Raw genomic sequence first — 22,695 nt, 5'->3', positions numbered from 1 at the left:
TTGTTACAGGTGTTTAAACCTCTCACTGTGCCATAAGGAAAATATGACCTGCTCACAAATTAAAACACATGCACACATTCAAAATCACACAAATGGACAAGGAGTCAAAGATAGCATATGATTCTATTAATATTAAGTTAAATATTCTGGATGAAGTCTCCTTGAACTGCTTGAAGATCAGACCCAGGACTGTTGCACCTCAACTCACAGAATCATTTCTTCCCTTAGACTGCTTGAGCACCCCTACTCATCTTCCTATTTAACTTCTATTTTTGTATTGCAAAGACAAATTTTATAAGTTGCTGTGATTTCTAGCCATATATATACAGTTAAAACTGCTCCCTATAAGGAATCCTAAACTGTCTCTAAAATATAGCACATTTATCAAATGAAGATTTTTTTGTGCAGATTATTTGGATGTACAAAGTTCTTTCTTGTAGCTAGTATATTGAATAAATGAACTTTCAGGGGAAAAAAAAGACATTCAGTGAGCCAGTTTTTCCTCTACCGGTGAAGTAGTAAAAAGCTAGATGGCTGTCTTTCCCTCTGTCTCAAATATATTTATTCCATTCTTGCACTTACATAAACATCCTGTGCATTACTTTTAAACACAGCCCTTAAGAAGCCTTGATTTAAATACCCAACATAAGCTTGTATTTCACACTCATCGAGAAAAGAATACAATGAAAACAGAATACATAAAGAAGGCAATTCACAAACAGTCTACAAAATGCACTGTAAAATCAGAGACACAGAGGCATTTTGAAAATAGCAATTTCTGTTATGGTATTCAATTTAAAATCAATGATAATCATATAAAATATGTGTGAAAGACAAAACTGTTTTTCTTTTTTTTTGTCTCAAAGCTTGCTTTATGAGGCCTTTCTGGTGATAAGACTAATTGATAACTGCTAATTATCTAGGGGGGTGAGTGGTGGGTGTCACCGTGCCACATGCTTACGATTGTAAAGATAAGCAGAAGAGGGACAAGCAGACTTTTTTGGGGATGCGGGTTGAAGGATCTGACCACTGCAAAAGGCAGTAATGCTTGTGCATGGCAGCCAAAGCACCACTCCCTGCTGGCTTATCTGTTGGGCCAGATATGTCACACTAACAGAAAAGAAGACGAAAAAAGAACTGAGAAATGGGGGATAAAAGGCCCTCACTAAATTAAGAACTTTGGAGAAGAACTCCCAAAGAAAAGAAACCTCTGACGGAGGAATTCCCTGAGGGGAAAAACCTCTTTGGAAGAACCCCGAGGGCCTGTTTGGTGTGAGGCTTTATGGCTCTCTCCCATCCCCCACAGTGACAAGTTCCTGAGATCAACAGATGTAGAAACCTCGCTGGACCCACGGTGGTGACTGTCTCTCTACAAAGACTCCTTGCTTTTTTTTCCTCTTTTCTATCACCCATCTTCCCTTCCCCATATCCCTAAGCAACAAGGATTTGTAATAAACTGGTCAGGCTAACATGTGTCTTAATCTCACCATCAGGTATACATGTACTAAAAGAACTTTCTCTCCCTCCTATAAATTGGAGCGAGACATATGTTAATGTTAGTCTCTAACCATGTGTTTTATGCACCCTTTTGAATGTTATGAGAGAGATAGAAAATCAGTGAATTAAATCCACTATGTGAAAAATGTCTGCTTTTATGATGCTTGGCAAAAAATCCGGTGCTCGATGATAACATGTTAGACTTCAGTTCAGTATGGATAAGGCAGAGGTAATGGTGGTTGGCAAATGAAAGTTTTTGAAGAACTGGCAAGGTTGAAGAGTACTCCCTTGCCTGAGAGCATCTGCTAATCCATGGTGAAATCACTTTATAATAAAATCTCAGGTTATCACTCTTCCTTGCCCCTGGGTTTTATGTAGCAAAAAGAATCTATCAAGCACTGCTGTATGTTGCTTTTATCAACAGTTTCTCTGTTTTCCCCTCTGATTCAACTTCTGTCCAGTTTACCTGATGCCATTTTTGGCTCAAATTGAACTTCTGACTATAGTTAAGTCCTGCTGACAGGTTTTGGTAAGTGGTGCTGTATCCTTGGAGCAACACAATCTGCTGAACACCATGCTATGGCTGAATTCTCTCCTCCCCCACCCCTGCACCAGCAGTGTAACCTTTGCATCACTGTTCACAACCAACACATGAAAAACAGCAGGAATGTAATAAAAGTGAGCAGCTGTTTAGTCTCAGATTCCTGCTGCAAGCACTGTTTGCAGTTCATGCACAGCCACACACAGGTTTGCTATGGGAGGCTCCAGTGTCCAAGGAAGCCTTCTTCTGTTCTTTACACTCTCCAAAGTGCTGTTGTGCACTCTTCAGCCTCTGTCTCACTATTCCGTGGATCTGCTGCTTATATATGCATGCTTAGATTTGGTCAGGTCGACATCTTCGAAAGTGCTCCCCTTCACCCACTCCCACTGTGCCCTTCATACTCTCAAAACACAATGCAGACTGTAGGGGCCACCATATCTTAGCAAGTATTTAATAATTATATATATATGTGTGTGTGTGTAAATATATATATATAAAAGTATGCATGCCTCAAATAATTTTGACCTAGATAGAAAATGCTTTTATTAAATTGCCACATCTATTACCAAGGAGAAAAAGTCAAGTAGGCTATAGTACTCCAGTGGTTTCTTTCACAAGCTTTTCTCTTAAAGGGAAGTTTTTGAAACATTGTTCTCTCTCATCAAAGAAGATGAGAAAGAATAGGATTAGTGTGAAGAGAAGGATTTCTTTGAATAGGGAAGATATAATTACACATTTTCTACAAAACATGTTAGAAAACGTGATATTGGATAGTGCGAGTAACCTAGAAGTTTTCATTATATTTTAACAGAGAGTTCTCTTAAGATTATATACAGTATGTAGTTGTATCTGTAGGCACTTCTCTCACATAAAAATAATTGAAAAGAAATCAAAGAATAAACTCTTCCACCCTAATCACTAAGGAAGCCTGATAAAGAAGGACAATATCTGGTTAGCTACAAATTTTCCTTCTGATTGTTTCCTGAAAAATAAACTTTTATAGTTTTAAGTTCAAGGACGGAAGATTTAGGTTGGAAATCAGGGGGAAGTTCTTTACTATGAGAGTGGTGAGGTGCTGGAACAGCTGCCCAGAGTGGTTGCGGATGCCCCGTCCATGGAGGTTTTCAAGGCCATGTTGGATGGGGCCCTGGGCAGCCTGGTCTAGTATTAAATGGTGGCCCTGCATTGGCAGGGGGTTGGAGATTCATGATCCTTGAGGTCCCTTCCAACCCGGGCCATTCTGTGATTCTGTGTGATTATAATGAACATACTCCATACAAGCTGTGCAGAGCAAGCATCTCTTCCAAAAATGCACAGAGCAGTAGTAAAAATCAAGCATGGACTCAACGACATCTGTTGTGGCATTGTTATCAAATGCCATATTTTTTATACAAATCTCTAACAGTCACTACTTTTTTCGTGTGGAAATATTAGCTCATCTGCGGTTTCTAAACGTTGGCATACAAGGCCTGACAGATGCTTTAGTTTTACCTCATCTTCAACTTACTTGGCTTCTCTTTACACTAGCTACAGCTCAGCAAATTATTCGTCTGCTTTGGAAAGCCAACAAAATGCCATCTGTCTCTGCATGTTTATCAAAACTAATATTGTAGTCTGAAAAAAAACTATGATCTTAAATTGTACCTGGCAACTATATGGTGAGGTCAAGTATTCTGTTAGGTGCTCATCTATATGAATTTCAGTTAGTAGACACCTACCTACCCCATCATGCTCTCAACCTAAGGAACAGTCACTCTCTGAACTTTCTGGCATATAACTATTTCTCATGCCATTGATTGACACCAATTATGGCTCAGAATGCAAATTGAGGTAGTTGCTTGCCAACTGATATTCCAAGGTCACTGTGATTCAAGTATAAGTAGCTTTTGTTTTTTCTTATAAAAATGAGAGGCTGAATGCATGGAGGAGACAGGTGGAAAGGTCAAAGAAAGAGAGAGAACAAGATTACATCAGTATAGTTCAGCATGCAATCAGTTTGGTCCAAAGCTGCAAGATTTGACACTGAGACTTCAGAGAAAACAAAACATGAGTGAGGTCTTATTAGATAAAGAAAAAAAGAAAAAAAAGGTATGAAAAGGCCTGATTGTTCTACTTTTAATCTAACACAGAAGAGCTAGATCGTCAGAGTATTTCTTCATTTCTAAGTACCATGGAAAATTCCTCATCAACTAGTGAAGTGCAGCCTGAAGTAAATAGCTCATACAGGTACAGGTAACTAAGCTTTATTTTCTATACCGAAAACCTTTTTTAATACCCAACTCCAGTGCTAAAATGCATTTTAGAGCTAAAATTGAGGTTATCCTATGGATCAGGATATGGATATGGAGATCTGGTCAAAATCAAATCAACACTAATTTTTATTTCACATTAAAATTACTACAGAATGGATATCAGTTTCCCTCTACAGTCTGAGACACATTTAGCTGGGGATTAATTTTTTCCAAAATTGCATAAACATAGTAATATTTAATATGAGAAAGGCTAACTCCAAAATCTTCTATCCTTCATGGATTTTCATGTTGAAATTATTCCTGTTTTGCACTGATGTATGATAATAATAAGGTTCCCTGTTGATACAAATGTGAGTTTATTTAAAGCAATTAAGGGTAGAAGGTCATTAAGATGAGGAAAAAAAAAAAAAAAAAAAAAAAAAGATAAATGGCTTTTATTTTCCCTGTAGAAATGCATTCTTAAGTTTAGCTTAAGAAAATCCACACCTACTCCTAAGTTTCTACCAGTTTTCCTTTAAGTCCATTTGTCAAGATATTTTTTAATTTAAAATATTTGTGCAAAATACTGCTTTTCAAGCAGTTCTAGAAATGGTTACTAAATATTCCTTACAGGCACTCAGTGCCTGTGCTCTAGTGAGAAGTCCTGTGGCATTTGCCTTGAGAGTGATGTTACTTTAAGTTGTCTTCTGCTAACCCTTTGAACTGTCACCATAATGTAGAAATAAGAAATCTTTATATCCTGCTACAGTTCCTTTCTGCAGAAGAAGTAGTATGCATTGCCTATCTGTTACATTCACACCTCATCTAGGAGAGTAGAAAAGAACAGAAAAACAGAGAAAGCTCAGTGCTTCCTCTTTTCCTTCAAGATTTCCTTTTTTCCTTCCATACAGCATTCTCCCTTGTGTTCTTGGGTACACTATATTATCATGAGCTCCTTCAGAAAAGACCTCTTCCACCTATCTACAAAGAAATCATTAAAAAACAGTAATGTCTTGGCTTCATTGTGTAGTTGGTTTCTCCTTGTATGTTCTTGCTCCCAGCAGTGTTAAGTCCATGTGTAGCTCTTATTCACAGGAAATCCTTTTAGTCTTACAATGAAATCTTTGTAGAGAGTCTTTGGTGTTATTCTTCTGTATTTGCAAGGACTCTTGAATACCAGGCTGTCTGAGACACAGTTTCTGGGGGAATAACTAATATAGGCTAAATGTAAACTAATTTTTGGAAACAAAAGAAGCCTTCAAGATAAATGCAAAGTTACAACAGGCTGTTTTTTCAATGAGAGTGAGTGATACTTACAGTTCTTTTGCACTTAATGAGCTAAAGCAGCAGAGACTAAAGAAACCCTCTAAATTATTTGGATGTTAAATAAAAATCCAATTTAAGTCTTGTGGAAAGTAAGAGCTGTGGTTCAACTATAGAATCCGGGTGCATAAGCAACGAAAATAAGCAGTCTTTTAGACCAGATCCCAAACCAATAACAGTTGATTATATAAAAGCCAAACATAGAAAATAAGGAAAAGAATAGAAGAATATGCTAAAGGGGGAGGGGAGTGGATGGGAGTAGAAGGGAAGGGAGGGAAAGGGTGGGGAGGGGAGAGGAACGGGAGAGGGAGAGGGACAGGGAGAGGGAGAGGGAAAAGGAAACGGAAGAGGAAGAGGAAGAGGGAGAGGGAAAAGGAAACGGAAGAGGAAGAGGAAGAGGAAGAGGAGGAGGAGGAGGAGGAGGAGGAGGAGGAGGAAGGAAAGAGAAAGAGAAAGAGAAAGAGAAAGAGAAAGAGAAAGAGAAAGAGAAAGAGAAAGAGAAAGAGAGAGAGAGAGAGAGAGAGAGAGAGAGAGAGAGAGAGAGAGAGAGAAAGCCTTGGGAGACCAAGAGGTTTGCTCAGTGTTACCATCCATGTAAAATTGTACCCATTCTAGAGAAATAGATAAACTTTGCTATTGCTCTCATTTGGGTCAGGACCCATCAGAAGGTTCACAATGAAGCTGATGTGGCAGCATATTATATAGAACTACAGCAGCAGCCAGTTCTTCTTACCACTGTTGCTCAGAAGTGCCCATCTTTCAAGCACCTAAGTCATTCTGTGAATACTTGGGAAAAAGACAATGCACTACAAGAGACTGAAACCAGTAGAACATCAACAGAAGAGCTATGAAAAGATTTACAATATGGAGGACTTCAGCCAAGTATTTTCAGTGTTTTTTATCTTGGAAAGTCCCACCTGCAGCAGTCGGGGAAGTTTTTTCATTTCTTGGTTTGTTCACAAGCAAAAGCTGTAACTTTGCATTGCTCAATTCCAAAAAAATAAATACCAGCAGAACTTTGACAGTTACCACTGTGGTATATATTTTGGAGTCTATACATTTTTTTTTTTGTTGTTATACAATCTGAGGTTATTTGGGTCAAAGATTTTATACTTCTTTGAAGACCATGTTTGCCCCTTAAGTAAAAGGAATGCTAATATGTGTATACAAATAAATATTGACTATTTGTCTTCCTGAAAAGTATGATTTTCTAGATGACAAAGTAGTTTTAAAAAGTGAAAATACACTACAAACAAAAATAACACATACAAACACATCTTCCCAAATGTCAGCACATACTTTAATGAAAATTGGAAATCTGTGTTTCTATTCTATTTCATATGAATAATCATCACACCGAGCTAATAGGAGGAGGATGGAAAGGAGTTTCTATGACATAGTCATTTTACCTCATTTCTGAAAGAAATAAGTCATAAACCCAAACACAAAGATGGAAGAGTAAGCTCAGGCTACAGATAATGAAGTTTCCCAATACAGATAAGCTAATCTAATGCTTGGATGAATCCACAACATATTTTAGGTAATCGTTGAATACAAATTTTTAGAGCAGAATGCTGTGTTCAGACTGTAAAAGGTAGGTCTTTGGTTCTGGTGACTGTAAAATTCTCACTAGGCTACCAAGATTATATCTTCCTTTTATCTTCTTTGTTTGATCCTATAAATACTGAAGAAAAGACATGATGAATCAATGAGTGATTCAGATTTTGCCTTCAGTGTTTATCATCAGGCATTTATCTATTTTTTGTGTCTGGAGTTTTCTATCTTACTGTAAATTTATCGTACTGCTTCTGAATGTGTTTTTTTTTTTTTTCTTTCACTACACTCCCCCAGTACTCTATTGATTTTCCCATTTTTACAAATAAGCATAGCGGTAAATAAAATTACAAAAGCTGAGGACAGAATCATAGCTGAATAAAGCTCATCAAGAATAAAAATTATTGGCTAGAATGGGGACGTTACAGCTCCCTCGTGAACATTCTTTATTATGAAGTGGAAATACAATTAGTAAAACACAAGAATGTTAGAGCCTAGCTTCTATTTCCTGTCTTGATTCAGATGCTCTGTGGTCACAGATGGTGTATTTAAACTAACTGAACAATATTACCAAAGATTAGGGTAAAATAGAGGTGTTTAAATCCTCAAGCATAACTGCTTAACAAGGAGGTCATTGCATAACCCTTCCATCACTGTCACAGTTTCATGCATATATGCGTATTGATATTAATCTCTCAGGTTAACAGAGAAATGTAAAAATTGAATGTTGGGAAATTTATTTTTTTATTTCTTGGATTAAAAGACTCAGTTATGCATTTCATATAGAAATTATATTCTTCTGAATGATCATTGTAGCTTACTGTTCCAAAGTATTATGGAGTTATTTTGTGACTACACGTGTTTGTCAGATCAATGCACTCTGGTCAGGAGTGATGCTAGAGCTATTTCACAATGCAAGAGAAGATCTAGCTTGTACTTCCTACTGCTAAGTTTCTGATTACTCCAGATAGTCTTCTGATACTCGAAAATAAATAGCATACAAAATATATAATTAATGGTTTCTGACAGAAACTATTTAGATCTGTTTCACAGTCAGTTAATATGCTGTTGTTTTTTTCAAATATCTTCAAATTCTGAAAAGATTTTAAAGATGTATATTTTTTTCTAAAAAAAAAAAAAAGTAATTTCACTAGACCTGAAAAACTTTCTGTAAGAAACATTTTCAAGTAGTACATTTGCATTCTCTGCTCTTCTTATGCATAAAAACTCCCTTAAAAAGTTAACAAAATATAATAGAAAGTGACCATACTTCAATATTTCTAATACCTTAGAAGTACTTTGTGAATGACACAAAAGGATGTGACTCGCTTTCCCGGGCCCCGAGGAGGCAGGGGCCGCCACGTTTCTTCTTCAGTACCTCGGCCAGCGCCCGCGGGGCCCTGCGGGGCGGGAGCAGGGCTCTTGGTTGCACCAGTGTTTGGCAACGATCTCTCCAGGATACTGCCAGGAGCTAACCAAAGCTCATGCCTTGTTGTTGACTACTTTTTTTTTTTTTTTTTTTTTTTTTTGCATTGTCTCCAATCCCATTATCCCACCATTTTGTCCCTAGTTTTTCTTCAAGTACTCTGGAGCAAGAGCAGCAAGCAGAGGAGAAACGTTGGCAATAGCATTGACTTGCTCCTGTATGTTCAGTGGCTTGGGCAGCAGCTGCACAACTGCCTTCAGCTTGGCCCTTGTCCACAAAATACATTTTTCATTCCTGTTGTATGATGCATTTGAAAAACTAAAATACTGAACAACATAGGTAATAAATGAACAACAAAGAAAAAGACACATAAGGGAGACAGAACTGAAAGAAAACATAAAATCAAAGTTGATAAATCTTTTGGGTGTTTTTTTTTTTCTTCCTCACTCTGGCATAAGGACGACAATACTATATTCTTGTGCCTTTTTCAGGGGGAATAACAATAGGGCATGGGGACAAGATTTAGGACAGCTGGAGAGAAAGTACTTCACGGCAAGATGGAGCTCATTGGAAAGAAAAAAAAGAAACGATATTCTCAGCTGAAAATAGAGAGTGTGGTTGAGAAACTGACTGTGCTGGACATGGACATGAAAGGGGGAATGTTGATGAGAGCCAACTGACTAGAAGGGCCACAAACAAGCTGGCTGGGCTGGTTAGCAGGGCTTTAAACTAGATATGATGGGGGAAGAGGGTGTACTGAGTGACAAAGAAGCGTGTGGGTACACTGTCACCTTGGGAGGCAGTAAGGGAAAACCCCAGTCTTTTCCCGGAGGTACTAGGGAAGGCTCCTCTGAGAAGGTAACGAGGCCAATAGCTAAGCTGAAGTGCTTCTATACCAATGCATGCAGCATGGGAGCTAGAAACCATGGAGTAGTTGGGAAAGTATGACCTAACTGCTATCACAGAAACATGGTGGGATGAATCCCATGACTAGAATACCCTGATTGAGGACTACAGGCTTTTCAAAAGGGATAGACAGGGTAGTGGAGTGGTGGATAGAGGGGTGGTGGAGTACAGGATCAGTCCAGTAAAGGGCATCTAGTGGTTGGGGTCTGCTACAGGCCACCTGATCAGGGAGAGCCTGTTGGCAAGGCCTTCTTGCTTCAGCTGCAGGAGGCGTTGTGCTCGCAGGCTCTTGTCCTGATGGGGGATTTCAACCACCCGGATATCTGCTGGGAGAGCGGCACAGCGGGTGGCAGACAAACCAGGAGATTCCTGGAGTCTGTTTAGGATGGCTTCCTGGTCCAGGTAATAAGTGGACCAACCCGAGGTGAAGCCTTACTGGACCTAGTGCTCACCAATGCAGAGGAGAGCATCAGAGAGGTTAAGACTGGAGGCAGCCCTGGGCTGTAGTGACCATGCCTTGGTGGAGTTTGTGATCTTGAAGAATGCGGGCCTGACAAAAAGCAGAGCTAGGACCCTGTGCTTTAGGAGAGCAAACTTCCAGCTGCTCAAAGAACTGCTGAGTGGGATCCCCTGGGGAACTATCCTTAAGGGCATGGGCACAGAACAGAGCTGGCAGCTCTTTAAGGACACCCTTCTGAGAGCGCAACAGCTCTTCATCCCCCAGCACAAGTTGAACAGGAGAGGCAGGCGACTGCCGTGTATGTGCAAGGACCTTCAGCTTAAACTGAGAGAAAAGAGGGAAATGTACAGAAAGTGGAAGCAGGGTTGTGTAGCCTGGGAGGCATACAGGACTGTTGTCTGTGTGTGTAGAGATTGGATTAGGAAAGCCAAGGCGCAGCTGGAGCTGAACTTGGTGATGGACATGAAAGATAACAAGCTGCGGTTCTACAGGTACATAGCAGGAGGAGACAGGCCAAGGACAGTGTTCCCCCTATGATGAAAGGTAATGGGAGCTGGCTTCATCAGACTTAGAAAAAGCTGAGGTACTCAATGAGTGCTTTGTCTCAGTCTTCACGGGTGGTCAGGCTTCTCATGTCTTCCAGGACCCTGAATCTCTAGGTGAGGGTGTGGGGAGCGGTTTCTGTCCCACTGTAACAGTGGAACAAGTCCAAGACCTCTCATGAAATTGAATGTCTATAAGTCCATGGAGCCAGATGATATTCATCCTAGGGTTCTGAAAAAGATGGCTGATGCGGTTGCTGAGCCGCTCTCCATCATATTTGAAAAATCATGGCCATTGGGTTTAGTCCCTGGTGACTAGAAAAAGGGAAACGTTACTCCCATTTTTAAGAAAGGGAGAAAGGATGACCAGGGAACTACAGACAAGTGAGCCTCACCTCTGTGCCTGGTAAGATCATGGAGCAGATCCTCCTAGAAGCTATATTAAGGCACATACGAGACAAAGAGGTGATCCAAAACAGCCAGCATGGCTTCACAAAGGGCCTTGCCTGACTAATCTGGTGGCCTTCTATGATGGAGTGATGGCTTTGGTGGATGGGGGAAGGGTGATGGATGTCATCTAGCTGGACTTCTGAGAGGTCTTTGACATGGTCCCTTACCCCATCCTGCTCTCTAAACTGGAGAGGTGTGGATTTGAAGGATGGACAGTTCGATGAATTAGGAATTGGCTGGCTGGATGCAGCCAAAATGTTGTGATAATGGTTCTGTGTCAGGGTGGAGGCCGGTCACAAGCGATGTCCCTTGGCTGTCAGTCTTGAGACTGGTGCCCTTCAACATCTTCATCAATGACAGATGGCATCATGTGCACCCTCAGCAAGTTTGAAGATGACATCAAGCTGAATGGTGCAGTCGATACACTGGAAGGAAGGGAAGCCATCCAGAGGGACCTGGACAGGCTGGAGACGTGGGCCCATGAAAACCTAATGAGATTCAACAAGGCCAAGTGCAGGGTGTTGCACTTGGGTCGGTGCAATCCCAGGTATTTATACAAACTGGGGGAAGATCTTGAGAGCAGCCCTGTGGAGAAGGACTTGGGGGTCCTGGTGGATGAGAAACTGGACCTGAGCCAGCAGTGTGTTCTTGCAGCCTGGAAGACCAACTGTGTTCTGGGCTGCATTAAAAAAGGGGTGGCCAGCAGGGAGAGGGAGGTGATTGTCCCCCTCTACTCGACTCCTGTGAGGCCCCATCTGCAGCACTGCATCCAGGCCTGGGACCTCAGCACAGGAAGGACGTGGAGCTCTTGGAGCGGGTCTACAGGAGGGCGCTGAGATGGTCAGAGGGCTGGAGCAGCTCTCCTGTGAGGAAAGGTTGAGGGAACGGGGCTTGTTTAGCTTGGAAATGAGAAGGCTGTGGGGAGACCTCATTGTGGCCTTCCAGGGCTTGAAGGGTGCATATAAACAGAAGGGGGAATGGCTGTTTACAAGGGTGGATAGTGATAGGACAAGGGGGAATGGTTTTAAACTGAGACAGGGAAGATTAAGGTTAGATATTAGGAGGAAGTTTTTCACCCAGATGGTGGTGACACACTGGGACAGGCTGCCCAAGGTGATTATGGATGCCTCATCCCTGGAGGAATTCAAGGCCAGGCTGGATGTGGCTCTGGGCAGCTTGGTCTGGTGGTTAGTGACCTGCACATAGCAGGAGGTTGAAACTAGATGATCATTGTGGCCCTTTTCAACACAGGCCATTCTATGATTCCATGATTCTATGGTTCTATGATTCTATGACATTAGAGACAGTAAATGAAAGCTTCATCAGGATCAGTCTAACACTGAAATAAGCTGCAAGGAATTCCGGCAAATTGACTAAGCTAATCAGAACACCCAACAAAAAAAATGAGAAAAACAAAAAAACAAAATAGACTTAGAAAACTATGTGAATATGGATAATGAGGGATGTGTTGGTGGTTTGCATCCCTGAGATAACATGCAACACAGGAACTGTATGAAGGGAGGAAAATAATATTTCTGCATGAAAGTATCTAGACTGTAAAGGCTGACAGAATTCCAGAGGAGAATAATATTGCAGAAGTCACTCATGCAAAGTTGTGTGGAATGATGATATGAACAACATCATAAGTGACCTCATCTAGCATTAGAAAAGCTGCCTCTGGCATAGGAAGTGAAGGAGCTGTTTCCAAGCACAGTCCTCATTTGTTTTTGATAAATCTTAATTAGATAGAGAAAGCAGAGGAACTTACTTAATGGTATGCTCAAATGAGAATAGCTACATTCATATCTACATGACCAGAAAATATTTACTACTATATAAAGTGGGCTTAAGTTTGCTGCATCTCACTATAGATATTGCCACTGCTGAAGAAATCACTTCTTGAGTCTAAAGAACAAATATCACTTGTGTCACTATGTCTATGCAGTGAGAAATTTCACCTCTTTTTGATTGATCAGTTGCCTTGGAGGAACTGAACTTTACATTTGTAAATTCTGTATTTAAATTCAGTGGGTACTTTAATTTTATTTTAAAAGATTTTTGTCTTTGCAAGAATGACCCAGAATATTTCATGGAAACCTGCCATCCAATATCAAGAATTTCTAGAAGGTACTGCAAACTAAACTAAACTAAACTAAACTATAAAAAAAACAAAACAAACAAACAAACAAAAAAAATCCAAAGAAACAACCACAGTCAATAAAATTTATAAAAAAAATTAAACCTAAGGAACTTACAGTATGTAAAATTAAAAGGGGAAAAAAAAAAAAAGCAACCCCACCCAAATGTGATTAAAGTTTTCAGAAAGGCTTATTCAATATATTTTTGCCTTGAAGGTGGAATCCTTCACTTGAATACAGAATAAATTGAAATAAATTTCATTAATTGGATGTATTTGAAAAGGTTACCATGAAGTAAACTGTTTCACATTCCTTAAAGGAAAGCAATGGTGTTCCTAAGTTTCCTCAGCCCTTACAAAGAAAAAATGTACTAATAAAGAGGGTCATAAGATGTACTGACGAGTCAGAACAGATTGCAATCAGAGATAAGTTTCAACCACACATTATTTTTCTGTATAGGATTCTAAATTATATTTAACACGTTGGTAGTTGAGAACTGATAAAACATAAGGTCCCTTTCCAGGGAAGAACACTTTTAAATCAGTGAGAGTAAAGTATGCTCAGTGATGTATGAATAATACCTGGTTTGCTTCTCCATATTACTACAGGAATCTTTTCCAATTTACTTGATCATCTGCCTGGAACAAACATAATGCACTGGGATGGAGAGAAATGTCTGAATTTCCAGTAGCTCAGGGGCATGCAGAATTTGGTCTTATCCTTAAGAGCTACAAAAATTGTCATAGTGGAGATATTCTACTTAATGGTGACATTTGGTCTGATGTATACAATAGCAAACAAGGAACTAATAAATAAGTAGTCTCAATATAAGTAGCTCTCTGCACTTCTGTGTCCTTGACATTTTGTCTATTATGAGTCAACTTGCAAGATGAACTCAGAGCAAAAGAAATCCCTGCCTATATCTTCTCACCCCGAACATCCATAAGTATAGAGGTATCTCTTTGCATTCTGCATTTGTTATTACTTGAAATTATCTGTTTCTCAGGGAATACATAGCTTTTTATTTTCATCAGTAAGAAGCCAAATAGGCTATATTCAGCATTAAATAAAAACAAACAAAACAAAACCAAAAACAAACAAAACAACAACAACAAAAATCCCAACCTATTAGTAGTAATAGAAACAGCAATTTTTCCTGGCAAGATGACTCCTGATGCAAGGACAGGACTGGGAGATAAGAAAGCTCATCACCTCTGTGCCACTACTTCCCTTGTAATCTTCACCAAATCCATTAATCTCCCAGTTTCCTTTTCTGCACAAAGCATTCCTGCCTCTGGGGGACACTGAGAAGACAAATTCATTAATCTCTTTGATGCTGAGAGGTCGGCTCACCACCAGTTTCAGGCAAGTATCATTATGACACTAGATCGGTTAGAATGGAAAGAGCAAAAATTATTTTGTTTGGATCCCACATAAGGGATTTGAATGATCATGACTGACAGAAGTGTGTTAGACTGAAGGACAAACATTTCTGGCAGTACTGGGAAACCTGCAGGAAGAAAATACTTGCTGAACAAATCCAGAAAGGATTAAGAAAGTTTGATGGAAAAATCTCTACACTTTTGAACTTAAGGTGCAGTGACAATGCAAAAACCCATCTGGATATAAAGCTGCAGGAAATACAGTGCATCAACAAGCAAGGCATTTGTGCTTTTTTTCTGAGTCAGAAGTATCCAGCATTTTTCATGACACCTTTGAATAACAGTTATGTATTATCTGAGTGTTCTGTCTAAAGCACACAGAAAGAAAAACCTTTAAGGAAATGCAGGCTTTTGGTGGGAAGAGAGTGCCTCCTGGCTAACATGAACATTCCTTCTATTTCAAAAGGAAACAGTTTAACTAATTCTAATAAAACCTTCAAATTGTTAACACATATGGGAACAGCTTTAACTTCAGGAAGATAATCAGAGTTTTTATCTTGCATGCATTTAAATAGAGCATTTTGATCTGAGCCTTGCAAATAAAAGATGAGGCTTAGCTACCAAGAACCACACCCAACATCAGCTTAACAAAGGTAAGCCATGGTTCTATCATAAAAGAGCTAGAACTTGCAAATGGGTGAATGAAGAATCCAGACTAAACTAATAAAAAAAGCATGGGCCTGTCAGGTCAAGAACAGCAGGGGCAAGAAGGAAGAATTAAAACTACTTCTTTTTGTCTACAATTTTTTTTTAGGGCAGTTGACTTCATACCTTTGTGGTCCTGCTAGCAAAAAGGACCACTCCTTCTTTCCTTCCATGCTTGCTTGCTTCCACAATGTACCTGTTGGTGCAAAAGCAGAGGAAAGCTTTCACACATCCAGCAAAACATTTTCTTGTAGAACAGAAAAAGATAAAGAGCCCAAATACACAAAATCAAGAAATTTCAGATGGCATTGTGAGAAATGGAAAAGATTGTATTTAAGTGTTGTTTATGCCAGGGTGATGAACTTACTACACAGCAAGCTCACAAGATAGCTCTGCTAGACACATGTGTATACTTCAGTAAGACATTTTATTCACTATTGCCCTTCAATGTGTGAGGGGAATCATTTTTTAGTGCCACAAAGATATAGTAAGCTACCCAAATTATATGCTAATATTCAATACTCTCTGACACTGTATAATGTGTTCATTACTGTAACTTTTAAGCAAATTTTATTAAGGATCTGTTTAAATAATACAATTTAGAGGGTGGAATTAACAAGCAAATAAGGTAGGAAAGTGAAGCTGAAATCACAGCACACACTGCATATTCCTTGAGGTTACTTATGTTTTAAACATCCTCTTTTAGAGAGTTGCATCGAACTTTCTGCCAAACATGACACTGTCCACTGGTGATCGACACTCTGCTAGTGCAGCTTTGTCAGCAGGCACTCAGTGAAAAAGTGAAGCCAAACATCTTTGGATACGTGTGCACTCCTGAAAATGGCCATAATTTACTCAAGAATTTTCCACTGATACTCATAGGAGTAACATTTTAAGATAAGACTGTAGGAAAAAACTGTAATTTTCTTTTTTTTTTTCTTTTTTTTTTTTCCCCAAGAGAATTAAAAAAAAAAAAAAAATCAAACAAACCAACCCAACAACTTGTTTCTGTGGGAAGAAGAAGCCCCAGGCGTCTGAATGTAAGTTCTCAGTCAACCAATGACTCTGATCTACAGAGCATAATACAGAACAATCACACCTCCATAGGATAGCTATTTGGAGACACTTGAGCTAATACAGGTGAGCTGGTTTCTTTTTTTTTTTTTTAATTTTCTTCATTGAATTTCTGCCTGGGGCCAAATTTTCTTCCCTCCTCCATATTTATTTATTTATTTTTTATTATTTCACCTCCTTCTTTGCCTTTGCCCCCCTCAAAGGTACATCAATCATCACTTCAGGCTGAGCTAGGAAAGGAAGGCTACTTCAAGGTCACTGTGTAAAAGCCCTAATGCTTTCCAGTGAAAGGAAAGGAAAAAGAAGCTGTAACGGGCTTCCTGTTTCTATTCATTGTTTAGGGAAGCTTCTTAGGAAGGAAGGTGAAAGCATGCAGAGGGAAAAGGATGCATGATCAGAGAAAAGGGGAAAGGCTATACACAAAAAGAGTAGTCCATAAAGATAATGTCTCACAAACCAGAAAAACTTACTGGCATGCTAACTGATGAGTTCAAGCTAGAGAAATGTGAAAGGGCAAAATTCTCTGGGGACAAGTAGTTCCTTGTGGCCAGTCAACAGTGAAAGGGGTTGGCCATCATTAGCAAGGACAGATACCATGGAAGAGAGACGAGAGAATAGCAGTAATAAACTCAGTATGTGTTTCTTCCTGGATTTTCTCCATGCTGCTGAAGGACCAGGCTACATACATCAGCTGCTCTTCAGCTTGGCTCTGATGTGACCTTTCAAGCTGGTTGGTGCTTCTGCTTGCACTACTCAGGTGGATACACGGGGCAGAAAGTGCTTTTGCCATAGAAGCAACTTGGTTATCTACTTCCCCTTCCTCCTCTTTTTTCCTCCAAGCTTTGATGTTAGTGATCTGTGAATGAGAGGCTGATGCCAAGGAAGCCAGAGCAGCAGAAGAGTAAGCCAAGTTTAGCTCGTAGATGCAGTGTTTGTCTCCTAGAGTAGGCTTTAGAACCAAGTCCACGACATCTCCAAGGCTGTTTCTCTTATCCAGTACTTTGAACTGCAATTCTTACCATTAGCCTTAGTTAAGAATAAATAATTTATATTCTATATTAAAATTAATTAAATTGGCATATTTTATTTTGTTTTTTAAGTGAGGGAATGTCATTCAGCCTTAACTGAAGTCTTAATTAAGAAGCACATTTGCAAAGGTAAAACTAAGTTACTACATACTATTTCTTGTAGCAGAGTATTTTCTAACACTGGTTTCTCTAAGTCTAGAGCTTTATGTTTTCTTGACTGTGGGCACAGAAGAGACAAGGGAAGTGTCATATTTTTTATTTTTATATTGTTTACCAACTACAGATTGCAATAGAGCCTTTATATATCATCTTTCAAAACACATTTTGTGTACTGTAGCTGTTGAAATATTAGGTTTCAATACCTTTTCTCCTACAGTCAATTACAATGACACTATTGCTCTAGGTATCCTACTAGCACAGGACAAAAGACAATCTCTATCTCTGAGAATTTATAATCTACAGATTGCACGTCAAATTTAGGCAACAGGTATTCTTATTTTATTGTTGGCAAGTTTAGGTACAAATCTTTTTTCATCAGCGTGAGATTTTTATAGGTGTCTAGAGAACATCAAAGCCATTAAGAGGAAACTGGTAAAAGAATACACTGATATTTTTAAAAATGTGAATATTCATGCAGAGTCATACCAAATACAGATTAGTTTTGTCACAGACAGAAATACAAGTGATTAATAACGCAGACATCCTTGAACTTTCATTTCCTCTCAAGTACTGCGATGTTAGCTTTTTGATTCTGAAGTATTCCTACATTATACTACAGTGACAAGCTCTCATCTTTAATTATCAGTTCCCTCCGAAAACCAGAGAGGTGAAACATACCTGAGCCAAGATACAGAGTTAAACAATGCCCTTCAGCTGCCCTATCGCACTGCAGTCCAGGGAGTCCACGGAGAGATTGCAACACAACAAGTGAGCTAAAAAAGGCAACCCTGGAACCTGAGATAAGGAAGCTCTGAGAAAAACAGCAGCCACAAGTTCTCATGGGATGAGGCTTGGCTGATGCTAAAGCAAGAAATACATGAAAGAAGCAAGTGAACCACGCCCATGAAGTGACAGCTTCTGTTCAGTGATAAAGACCCAGATAGTTTCTTGCAAGCTGGCTCTTTGCCTTGGTTATTTATATCAATCAAATAGGAAAGACTACTAATAAATAAACAAGAAGTCTGGAATCCAAAGCAATCGGGGATTATCTATTTAGTCCTCTGTATAAGTTTTTTGTTTTGTTTTGTTTTTTAAATCCTGCCAAGCATATTCTGTAAGGAAAGATTAAACTGTGATAAAAGCACTTTCTAATTAAAGGTTAATAAGCACATTAGTGCAGGGCTACTGACACAGTTGAAATGCGTAAAATTTTTTGTCTTAATATCTCTGTCTCACCAGTACTTTTGGCAGCAAGACAAAAAGTTGTTTCTTAAGCCTGTATTTGCATATATATCAATTTAATGTAGACAATAAATAAATAAAAATGGCTGTGCAAGAACAAACTACAAAATGTGCTAGAGCAGAACTACAAATTTTGTTCCAGAGTACAATTTATCAGTATGAAAATAAAGCCTCTTTATTTCCCCTAACATTAATGTTTTGTTTCATTAGAACAGAGCTTCCTTAATACTTCTTCTCATTTCCCTCAAAGTTAAGCAGTTTTCCCTGAGGATCCATAAAAATTAAAAAAAAAATACAATTCAACATGGCTCTTACCTATGTTATTTTTTTAACTGGTACATTGGTGTTCTACAGACAGCCACAGCAAAAAATCAATTTCTCATTTTGACATGATTACATTTACCATTTCAACAAGTATGTAAAGTAAACACCTAGATCTCCCTTTACCCCAACAAAGTGCTGTGAAGACATCCATGCATTAGTGTTTGGCACACCAGGCACACATTCCACAGCATTTAGAACTAAATGATTCTATTTTAATGATGTTGCTGTTATCAGAAAGATTCCTGTAGACCCAAATCAGTGTGTTGATGACTAGCGAAGTTGAAATAAATTTGGTCTATGTTGGATAGGTCTTAAAAGACTCTTCAGTGATGAAAGGAGTTAATTTGGATTAGGCATTCAGAGGTATGGGTCACACACTTATTTGTTCATACACTAATGAATATATACAGTACACACCTTTCTCTTTCATCTTTCTCTCTCTTGAGAAGCCTACACTGTTGATTCAGCTCTGTTTCTACATGTTTTATTTTGCCTGAACAACCTAATCGTCTATATATAAAACTCTCAGCTATGCATGTACTGATGTTTCAAACCTGCATTAAGTACATGAAAGTTAATCTCAACTGTGCTTTAGCTCCATTTAATCTTTCTTCTCCATGCAGTGAAGAGGCAGGTTTCCCGTGGATCTTTATCCACAGCTTCATCTCAGAGTGCAATAGTATTCTTGTCCAAGAGCATCCTGGCACAGGGAACTGTATGGATGTCCAGCCACACAAGTATGAAGAGAAATGCACAGAAAGTGAGATTCAACCAGAAGAGCCTAAGAAAAGTAGAATCTGTCTGGATGGATCTCCACACACTGAGGCTTACTGCACTGCATAAAATTCTCTATATTTTTCATATAGATAGGTAAGCTGCTCTTACCTCCAGAAGAACTAAATTCTGGAGTTTATCCTTAATTGTCTCATCCTTTTGCTGGGTCGTGTAGTAAAATCAGAGCCCTCCAGCACAAGAAGGACTGGGTAGAATTTAAAAACCACCATTGCATTATAGGGTGAAGAAAAATACCAAAACAGAATTTGAAAGCAAGTCCTATCAAGTTCAAAAAGAGTAGTGTAATTAGAACACATGGTAAGGAAAATTAAAAAACTGCAAGATGGACAGAATTGCAATGATGATGTGATTTAGTACATAGATAAACGCATACTAAACAGAGCAGAATTGAAAGTCAGGACTTAAGTTTATTGATTATGGCAATGTTTTATATTTCTTATGTCTTTCAATAGTATGAATGAAACACTATATGAAGTTACTGATGAAAAACAGGCTTTAGGTTGTAATCTGAAAATTAATAAAAATAATATAAGTAAACTGAAATGAAAGCAACAATGTACTGCTCATCACTATTCACTGTTAATCAAATCATTTTCAAGTTTGGAAATAAAGGAAAAGTCACATGCTGTAAATACTATTTACATAGTAGATCCATGAATAAATAAAATAAGGGAAAGATAGAAATATGATGTCTAGTAGTCATATTTGTAAAGGTTAAGCTAAAGAACACTACCATGTTTTCTTTTACGCTGTATTCAGAAAACTCAAATCTTTGGTCTTTAAAGAATCAAATTGCAAAAATAAGCGACTTTTTCAAGTACATACATTGTATGCTTAAATATTAATCTGTTTAATTCTGCGCTGTGCATTCCATTTATGGCTAAAACATAATTTCTTCATGGAACGTCCAATATTAATTCTAATTTCAGAGTGCTCTCTACTGGTAATAAATTATGCTCAAACTCATTAAGTATATGCAATACCAGAGACATGTGAAGAACACTGTTTGGCATGTATCCTATCCTGGAATCTGCACAGAAAAGAGTGCCCTAAGAAGACAACATGAATTTGAAGAGAAAAATAAATGAAAATGCTTAGGTCAAAAGAGCATTACACTTGATATTGATCCATCCTCACTCCTATCCTCACTCCCAGTGAATTTAATACCAAATATGCAAGTATCCCAGATTGTTTGGAAGAGGCCTGGTCTTTTGAAAAAAAAAAAACACCTATATGCAAGGACTGAATATGTTGTCTGCAAGTGGACAACAAGGACAGTTTGGTTCTGGCTATTTCCCTTTTTGTTGACAACCTGAGATACCTTTGTGAAGTACCTCAAGCTTGTTATCCTTAAACTTGATCTTTTTCTTTTTTTTTTTTTTTAATTACAGATTCTGCGTGCAAAATATGTCATCGATTTCTTCTCATCACTTAATAACCTGACAAATTGTTGAACCACGGAGGGGAGTCAGAAGAACTGCCACCTTGGACTTTTGCTGTGCAAGAACAAACTACAAAATGGTGTTAGAGCAGAAGTACAAATTCTGTTCCAGAGTGCAGTTTATCAGCATGAAAATAAAGTCTCTTTAGGGCAGATTTTAACCTCTTTAGGACCATATTTGAGAGAGTCCCTTGGGAGGACGTTTTGGAGAGCATGGGAGCCAGGAAGGCTGGGAATACTTTAAGGAAGTAATTTTAAAGGTGCAGGAGCTGACCATACAAAGTCACAAAAGATGAGCCAACAGGCAAGAAGGCTGGACTGGCTGAACAGAGACCTTTGGTTGGAACTCAGGAACAAAAGGACAGTTTACAGTCTCTAGAAGAGTGGGCAAGCTATTTATGATAATTACAGGTATGTTGTGAAGCTGTGCAGGGCGAAAATTGGAAAAATCAAGGCCCAGCTAGAACTGAATCTGGCCACTGAGGTAAACAATAAATATTTCTTTAAATACATCAATAGCAAGAGGAGGGCTAGGGAGAATCTCCATTCATTGTTGGACACCAAGGGCAACTTGGTGACCAAGGATCAGGATAAGACTGAGGTACTTAATGTCTTCTTTGCCTCAGTCTTTAATAGTAAAGACTTGTTACTTGCTGGGTACACAGCCCCTCGTGCTGGTAGAAGGGGATGGGGAACAGAATAGGCCTGCATGATCCACGATGAGATAGTTTTGGACCTGCTCCGAAAGCTGGATGCTCACAAGTCCAAGGGGCCGGATGGATTGCACCCTAGAGCACGGAGGGAGTTGGTGGATGTGGTTGCCAAGCCACTCTTCATCATTCTTTGGCAGTCCTGGTTAACCGGAAGTATCCCAGTGGACTGGAGACTGGCAGATGTGATGCCCATCTTTAATAAAGGCCAGCAAGATGATCCTGGTAGCTACAGACCTATGAGTCTCACCTCCGTGCTGGGGAAGGTTATGGAACGGATGATCTCGAGAGCCATCATGGACCAGTTAAAGGTCAACCAAGGGATCAGGCCCAGTCAATATGGGTTTACAAATGGTAGATCCTGTCTGACAAACCTGATTTCATTCTATGACAAGGTGACCCGCTCAGTGGATGAAGGTAAGGCTGTCAATGTAGTCTACCTGGACTGGACTTCAGTAAAGCCTTTGACACTGTCTCTCACAACATTCTCGTTGGCCGCTCACGGTTTGGATGGGCATACACTCTGTTGGGTGAAACACTGGCTGAATGGCTGGGCCCAAAGAGTTGTGGTCAATGGAATTAAATCCAGTTGGCGTCTGGTCATGAGCAGTGTCCCCCAGGGCTAGGAACTGGGGCTGCTTCTATTTAACATCTTTATTAACAATCCTGATGAGGGGATTGAGTGCACCCTCAGTAAGTTTGCTGATGACACCAAGCAGGGAGGGAGTGTTGATCTGCCTAAGGGGAGAAAGGCACTACAGAGGACC

General features: G+C 39.2%; 1 protein-coding gene across 1 annotated transcript in view; it reads right to left on the bottom strand.

Annotated features, from left to right (window-relative positions):
- FMR1NB (FMR1 neighbor) overlaps positions 1–22,695 on the bottom strand; it is a 67,625-nt gene that overhangs the window by 5,279 nt on the left and 39,651 nt on the right. The window contains exon 8 of the transcript XR_016471231.1: positions 15,282–15,351. The gene's annotated coding sequence lies outside the window, so the exon portion shown is untranslated. The remainder of the gene's footprint in view (positions 1–15,281; positions 15,352–22,695) is intronic.

The sequence above is a fragment of the Phasianus colchicus genome, chromosome 14, assembly GCF_987193195.1.
Source record: "Phasianus colchicus chromosome 14, bPhaCol1.hap1.1, whole genome shotgun sequence".
Classification (NCBI taxonomy): domain Eukaryota; kingdom Metazoa; phylum Chordata; class Aves; order Galliformes; family Phasianidae; genus Phasianus; species Phasianus colchicus.
Note: the sequence above shows the minus strand (reverse complement) of the source record. Positions and strands in the feature narration are given on the sequence as shown.